Raw genomic sequence first — 8,775 nt, forward strand, 5'->3', positions numbered from 1 at the left:
AGACACCAGACTCGAAATGTTAATTCTGCTTTCTTCTCAGAGATGCTGCCGGGCCTACTAAGTTTCTCCAGCAATTTCTGATTATGTTGTGATACTGCTAAGTAGACCTATCAAGTCACTTGTAATAACAAGAAGTTGAAACAGTTCTTTGTTCTCGGCGCAGCAAAGGCCTTCGGCCCATCGAGTCTGCAATGACTAGAACTACCACTAAAGATGCGCAAATCCCAATTTCCTGTGCTAGTACCATTTCCTCAAATGTTTTGATATTTCAAGTGCTCAACCAAACCTTTTTTAAAGATTATAAGATTTCCAGTGTCCACTACCTTCCCAGGCAGTGTATTCCTGTATCTACCCTCTAAGTGAAAACACTTTTGTCTAAACTTCCTTCTAAATCTGCTACCCCTTACTCTAAACCTATGTGAAAGTAAGGACTGCAGATGCTGGAGATCAGAGTCTAGATTAGAGTGGTGCTGGAAAAGCACAGCAGGTCAGGCAGCATCTGAGAAGCAGGAAAATAGACATTTCGGGCAAAAGCCCTTCATCAGGAATAAAGGCAGTGAGCCTGAAACGTGGAGAGATAAGCTTGAAGAGAGTGGGGGTGGGGAGAAAGTAGCATAGAGTACAATAGGTGAGTGGGGGAGGGGATGAAGTTGATAGGTCAGGGAGGAGAGGGTGGAGTGGATAGGTGGAAAAGGAGATAGGCAGGTCGGACAAGTCCGGACAAGTCATGGGGACAGTGCTGAGCTGGAAGTTTGGAACTGGGGTGAGGTGGGGGAAGGGGAAATGAGGAAACTGTTGAAGTCCACATTAATGCCCTGGGGTTCCTTCATCCCCTCCCCCACTGACCTATTGTATTCCATGCTACTTTCTCCCCACCCCAACCCTCCTCTAGCTTATCTCTCCACGCTTCAGGCTCTCTGTCTTTATTCCTGATGAAGGGCTTTTGCCCGAAACGTCGATTTTGCTGCTCCTTGGATGCCGCCTGAACTGCTGTGCTCTTCCAGCACCACTAATCCAGAATCTGGTTTTCAGCATCTGCAGTCATTGTTTTTACCTTGCCCATCCTACCAACCCATTTATGTCTTCCTGTAATATACAACCATCTTCTTCACTATTAACCAGTCGACCAATCTTGGTGTCATCTGCAAATTTGCTTATTCTTCCCCCCACATTTTCATCTCTATAATTTATGTACATAGCAAACAATAAGGGTCCCAGTATTGATCATAGTGGTATACCACTGGACACTGGCCTGCAGTCAGTTGAACAGCTTCTATCACTCCCCTTCTTGTCCAATTACTGAGCCAGTTTCTGAGCCATCTCACCAAGTTTCCCTGAAATCCATGTGCTCAAATCAGTCTCTTATGTGGGACTTTGTCAAAAGCTTTGGTTAAATCCATCAACTGAACTTCCCTCATCCACACACTTGATCACATTTTCAAAAACTGCTCACAAATTTGTAAAGCATACCCTCCCTCTGACAAAGCCATGCTGACTATCCCTAATAGATCCAAGGGATATGAATTCTCTCCTTCAGAATTTTCTTCCTTAGTTTCAGAATTACTCCCTCACTTGCATATCAGTGGGGCCCAAAATAGGAAGATATTCAAGTTCGATGTGTGCTAAAGAGCTGGTGTCAGATGGAGAGCTTCAGATATTGGGATCTCCTCCAGGGTAAGTGGGACCTGTTCAAGAAGGATGCGTTACACGTAAACTGGATGGGAGCTTTGTTTGTGACACAAGGGAGGATTTAAACTAATGTGATAGGGGACTGGGAAAAAGAACAATAGGTCATCGTGTGGAGTGATTGAGGAGAAAGTCGACTTAAGTGACTTAAATCAGAAGAACAGGTAGGGCTCCCAGGTTAATGAACACAATGGGGCTGACAGTCTGAAATGTATTTATTTTAATACATAAGAACCATAAAAAGTAGGGGTGGAAGTAAGGCCATTCGACCCATCGAGTCCGCACTGCCATTCAGTCATGGCTGATGGGCTTTTCAACGTCACTTACCCACACTCTCCCCATATCCTTTAATTCCTTGCAAGATCAAGAATTTATCAATCTCTGCCTTGAAGACATTTAACATCCCAGCCTCCACTGCGCTCTGTGGCAATGAATTCCACAGACCCACTACTCTCTGGCTGAAGAAATGTCTCCTCATTTCCATTCTAAATTGATCCCCTCTAGTTCTAAGGCTGTGCCCACGGGTCCTAGTATCCTCGCCTTTTGGAAATAATTTCCCAGCGTCCACCCTTTCTAAGCCATGTATTAGAACATAGAACATTACAACGCAGTACAGGCCCTTCGGCCCTTGAAGTTGCGCCGCCCTGTCATACTAATCTGAAGCCCATCCCACCTACACTATTCATGTACGTCCATGTGCTTGTCCAATGACAACTTAAATGCACTTAAACTTGGTGAATCTACTACTGTTGCAGGCAAAGCATTCCATACCCTTACTAACCTCTGAGTAAAGAAACTACCTCTGACATCTGTCTTATACCTATCTCCACTCACTTTAAAGTTGTGTCCCCTCTTGTTTGCCGTCCCCATACTTGGAAAAAGGCTCTCCCTGTCCACCCTATCTAACCCTCTGATTATCTTATATGTCTCTATTAAGTCACCTCTCAACCTTCTTCTCTCTAACGAGAACAGCCTCAAGTCCCTCAGCCTTTCCTCGTAAGACATTCCTTCCATACCAGGCAACATCCTAGTAAATCTCCTTTGCACCCTTTCCAAAGCTTCCACATCCTTCTTATAATGCTGTGACCAGAACTGTACACAATACTCCAAGTGCGGCCGCACCAGGGCTTTGTACAGCTGCAGCATAACCTCCTGGTTCCAGAACTCAATCCCTCTATTAATAAAGGCCAAACATTGTATGCCTTCTTAACAACGCTGTCAATCTGGGTGGTAACTTTCAGGGATCTGTGTACATGGACACCGAGATCTCTCTGCTCATCTGCACTCCCAAGAATCTTACCATTAGCCCAGTACTTTACATTCCGATTACTCTGTCCAAAGTGTGTCACCTCACACTTGTCCACATTAAACTCCATTTGCCACCTCTCAGCCCAGCTCTGCATCCTATCTATGTCTCTCTGCAACCTACTACATCCTTCGTCACTATCCACAACTCCACTGACCTTAGTGTCGTCCGTAAATTTACTAACCCACCCTTCTAAGCCCCCACCCAGGTCATTTATAAAAATGACAAACATCAATGGACCCAATACTGACCCTTGCAGTACGCCGCTAGTAACTGGACACCAAGATGAACATGTTCCATCAACTACAACCCTCTGTTTTCTTTCAGCAAGCCAATTACTGATCCAAACTGCTATATCTCCCACAATCCCATTCCTCCGCATTTTGTATAATAGCCTACTATGGGGAACCTTATCGAACGAGGAGAAAGTGAGGTCTGCAGATGCTGGAGATCAAAGTTGAAACTTTTTTGCTGGAACAGCACAGCAGGTCAGGCAGCATCCAGGGAACAGGAGATTCGACGTTTCGGGCACAGGCCCTTCTTCAGGAATGAGCAGAGAGTGTTCAGCAGGAGAAGATAAAAGGTAGGGAGGAGGGACTTGGAGGAGGGGAGTTGGAAATGTGATAGGTGGAAAGAGGTCAAGGTGAGGGTGATAGGTCGGAGTAGGATGGAGGCGGAGAGGTCAAGAAGAAGACTGCAGGTCAGGAAGGCGGTGCCGGGCTGGAGGGATCCGGCTGAGACAAGGTGGGGGGAGGGGGGATGAAGAAACTGGTGAAGTCCAAGTTCATCCCCTGCGGTTGGAGGGTTCCCAGTCGGAAGATAAGACGCTCCTCCTCCGACCGTCGGGTTGTTGTGGTTTGGCGGTGGATGAGTCCAATGACCTGCATATCCTCGGTGGAGTGGGAGGGGGAGTTGAAATGCTGTGCCACAGGTTGGTTGGGTTGGTTCGTCCGGGTGGGAGGGGGAGTTGAAATGCTGTGCCACAGGTTGGTTGGGTTGGTTCGTCCGGGTGGCCCAGAGGTGCTCTCTGAATCGCTCCGCAAGTAGGCGGCCTGTCTCCCCAATATAGAGGAGGCCACACCGGCTGCAGCGGATGCAGTAGATGATGTGGGTGGAGGTGCAGGTGAATCTGTGGCGGATATGGAAGTTTCCTTTGGGGCCTTGGAGAGAAGTGAGGGGGGAGGTGTGGGCGCAAGTGTTGCACCTCCTGCGGTTGCAGGGGAAGGTGCCGGGAGTGGTGGTTGGGTCGGTGGGGGGTGTGGATCTGACAAGGGAGTCGCGGAGGGAGTGGTCTCTACGGAAAGCTGATAGGGGAGGGGAGGGAAATATATCCTTGGTGCTGGGGTCTGTTTGGAGGTGGCGGAAGTGACGGCGGATGATGCGCTGTACATGGAGATTGGTGGGGTGGTAGGTGAGGACCAGTGGGGTTCTGTCCTGGTGGCGGTTGGAGGGGCGGGGCTCAAGGGCGGAGGAGCGGGAAGTGGAGGAGATGCGGTGGAGGGCACCGTCGACCACGTCGGGGGGGAAATTGCAGTCCTTGAAGAAGGAGGCCATCTGTGTTGTACGTATTTTGAACTGGTCCTCCTGGGAGCAGATGCGGCGGAGACGAAGGAATTGGGAGAATGGGATGGCGTTTTTACAGGGGGCAGGATGGGAGGAGGTGTAGTCCAGGTAGCTGTGGGAGTCGGTAGGTTTGTAGTAGATGTCCGTGTTGATTCGGTCGCCTGAGATAGAAACAGAAAGGTCTAGGAAGGGGAGGGAGGAGTCCGAGACTGTCCAGGTGAATTTGAGGTCGGGGTGGAAGGTGTTGGTGTAGTGGATGAACTGTTCAACCTCCTCGTGGGAGCACGAGGTAGCGCCGATACAGTCATCAATGTAGCGAAGAAAAAGATGGGGGGTGGGGCCAGTGTAGTTGCGGAAGATGGATTGTTCCACATACCCTACGAAGAGGCAGGCATAGCTGGGGCCCATGCGGGTGCCCATGGCTACTCCTTTTGTTTGGAGAAAGTGGGAGGATTGGAAAGAAAAGTTGTTCAGGGTGAGGACCAGTTCGGTCAGTCGAAGGAGGGTGTCGGTGGAAGGGTACTGGGTGGTACGGCGGGAAAGGAAGAAGCGGAGTGCTTTGAGTCCTTCGTGATGGGGAATGGAGGTGTACAGGGACTGGATGTCCATGGTGAAGATGAGGCGTTGGGGACCGGGGAAGCGGAAATCCTGGAGGAGGTGGAGGGCGTGGGTGGTGTCACGAACGTAGTTGGGGAGTTCTTGGACTAATGGGGACAGGACCGTGTCGAGGTATGCCGAGATGAGTTCGGTTGGGCAGGAGCAGGCTGAGACGATGGGTCGTCCGGGGCAGTCAGGTTATCGAACGCCTTGCTGAAATCCATATATACCACATCAACCGATTTGCTCTCATCTACCTGAACATAGAACAATACAGCACAGAACAGGACCTTCGGCCCACGATGTTGTGCCGAACATTTGTCCTCGCTTAAGCACCTATCCATGTACCTATCCAATTGCCACTTAAAGTTCGCCAGTGATTCTGACTCTGCCATTCCCACAGGCAGCGCATTCCATGCCCCCACCACTCTCTGGGTAAAGAACCTTCCACCCTTCACTTTAAATTTATGTCCCCTTGTAACACTCTGTTGTACCCGGGGAAAAAGTTTCTGACTGTCTACTCTATCTATTCCCCTGATCATCTTATAAACCTCTATCAAGTCTCCCCTCATCCTTCGCTGTTCCAATGAGAAAAGGCCTAGCACTCTCAACCTATCCTCGTACGACCTATTCTCCATTCCAGGCAACATCCTGGTAAATCTCCTCTGCACCCTCTCTAAAGCTTCCACATCTTTCCTAAAGTGAAGCGATCAGAACTGCACACACTACTCCAAATGTGGCCTTACCAAGGTCCTGTACAGCTGCAACATAACCTCACGACTCTTGAATTCAATCCCTCTGCTAATGAACGCTAATACACCATAGGCCTTCTTACAAGCTCTATCCACCTGAGTGGCAACTTTCAAAGATCTATGAACATAGACCCCAAGATCCCTCTGTTCCTCCACCTTACTAAGAACCCTACCGTTAACCCTGTATTCCGCATTCTTATTTGTCCTTCCAAAATGGACAACCTCACACTTGACAGGGTTGAATTCCATCTGCCACTCCTCAGCCCAGCTCTGCATCATATCTAGGTCCCTTTGCAGCCGACAACAGCCCTCCTCACTATCCACAATTCCACCAATCTTCGTATCGTCTGCAAATTTACTGACCCACCCTTCGACTCCCTCTTCCAAGTCATTAATAAAAATTACAAACAGCAGAGGACTCAGAACTGATCCCTGCGGAACTCCACTTGTAACTGGGCTCCAGGCTGAATATTTACCATCTACCACCACTCTCTGACTTCTACCGGTTAGCCAGTTCTCTATCCAACTGGCCAAATTTCCCTCTATCCCATGTCTCCTGACTTTCCGCATAAGCCTACCATGGGGAACCTTATCAAATGCCTTACTAAAATCCATGTATACTACATCCACTGCTCTACCCTCATCCACATGCTTGGTCACCTCCTCAAAGAATTCAATAAGACTTGTAAGGCAAGACCTACCCTTCACAAATCCGTGCTGGCTATCCCTAATCAAGCAGTGTCTTTCCAGATACTCATAAATCCTATCCCTCAGTACCCTTTCCATTACTTTGCCTACCACCGAAGTAAGACTAACTGGCCTGTAATTCCCGGGGTTATCCCTATTCCCTTTTTTGAACAGGGGCACAACATTCGCCACCTGTTTGGTCACTTTGTCAAAAACTCAATAAGATTCGTTAGGCACGACCTACCCTTCACAAAACCGTGCTGACTATCCCTGATCAGATTATTCTTTTCTAGATGGTTATAAATCCTATCTCTTATAACCTTTTCCAACACTTTACCAACAACTGAAGTGAGACTCATTGGTCTGTAATTACCAGGGTTGTCTCTACTACCCTTTTTGAACAAGGGAACCACATTTGCTATCCTCCAGTCCTCAGGCACTATTCCTGTAGACAATGATGATTTGAAGATCAATTCCAAAGGCTCAGCAATCTCTTCCGTTGCTTCCCAGAGGATCCTAGGATAGATCCCATCCGGGCTGAAAATGTGTTGCTGGAAAAACGCAGCAGGTCAGGCAGCATCCAGGGAACAGGAGAATCGACGTTTCGGGCATAAGCCCTTCCTCAGGAATCGGCTTCTGCCCGAAACGTCGATTCTCCTGTTCCCTGGATGCTGCCTGACCTGCTGCGCTTTTCCAGCAACACATTTTCAGCTCTGATCTCCAGCATCTGCAGACCTCACTTTCTCCTCATAGATCCCATCCGGCCCAGGGGACTTGTCTGTTTTCACACTCTGCAGTATTTCTAATACCTCTTCCTTGTGAACCTCAATCTCTTCTAGTCTCTATCTTCCTCGCCAACATTTTCATTTTCTACAGTGAACACTGTCAAAATATATTTATTTAGTGCTTCCCCTATCTCCTCTGACTCCACACACAACTTCCCACTATTATCCTTGATTGGCCCTAATTTAGCTCTCGTCATTCTTTTACTCCTGACATACCTATGGAAAGCCTTGGGGTTTCCTATCCACCAACAACTTCTCATGTCTCCTCCTGGCTCTTCTGAGCTCTCTTTTTAGGTCTTTCCTGACTTCCTTGTAACCCTCAAGCGCCCTAACTGAGTTTTTACATTCTGTCCTAACATAAGCCGCCTTCTTCTTCTTGACCAGGGATTCCACTTCCTTCGTAAACCCCGGCTCACGTGTTCTATATTTTCCTCCCTATTATATCTCCCCTCAATCTTGTAAACTCTAATGAATACAATCCCAGGATCTTCAGCTATTCATCGTATGTTAGGCCTACCATTCCAAGGATCATCTGTGTGAATCTCCACGGGACACGCTCCAGTGCCCGTATGTCCTTCCTGAGGTGTGGGGCCCAAAACTGGACACAGTACTCCAAATGGGGCCTAACTGGAGCTTTATAAAGTCTCAGTAGCACATCGCTGTTTTTACATTCCAACCCTCTTGAGATGAATGATAACATTACATTTGCTTTCTTAACCATGGACTCAACCTTCAAGTCAACCTTTAGAGAATCCTGGACTAGCACTCTGAGATCTCTTTGTACTTTGGCTTTATGAATTTTCTCACCGTTTAGAAAATAGTCCATGCCTGTATTATTTTTTCCAAAGTGCAAGACCTCATTTGTTCACATTGAATTTCAGCAGCCATTTCTTGGACCACTCTCCTAAACTGTCTAAATCTTTCTACAGCCTCCCCACCTCCTCAGTACTACCTGGCTGTCCACCTAACTTTGTATCATCGGCGAATTTTGCCAGAATGCCCCCAGTACCTTCGTCCAGATCATTAATATATAAAGTGAACAGCTGCGGCCCCAACACTGAACCCTGCAGGACACCACTTGTCACTGGCTACCATTCCGAAAAAGAACCTTTTATCCCAACTCTCTGCCTTCTGTCAGACAGCCAATCCTCAATCCATGCTCCTCGAACACTATGGGCCCTCACCTTACTCAGCTGCCTCCCATGAGGTACCTTATCAAAGGCCTTTTGGAAGTCTCGGTAGATATCATCCACTGGGTTTCCCTGGTCTAACCTACTTGTTACCTCTTCAAAGAATTATAACAGGTTTGTCAGGCACGACCTCCCCTTATAAAATCCATGCTGATTTGTTCTAATCCAACCCTGCACTTCCAAGAATTTAGAAATCTCATCCTTAACAA

The sequence above is a fragment of the Chiloscyllium plagiosum genome, unplaced genomic scaffold (genome assembly GCF_037043375.1).
Source record: "Chiloscyllium plagiosum isolate Xiang-an unplaced genomic scaffold, Cpla_swu_hap1 HiC_scaffold_1, whole genome shotgun sequence".
Classification (NCBI taxonomy): domain Eukaryota; kingdom Metazoa; phylum Chordata; class Chondrichthyes; order Orectolobiformes; family Hemiscylliidae; genus Chiloscyllium; species Chiloscyllium plagiosum.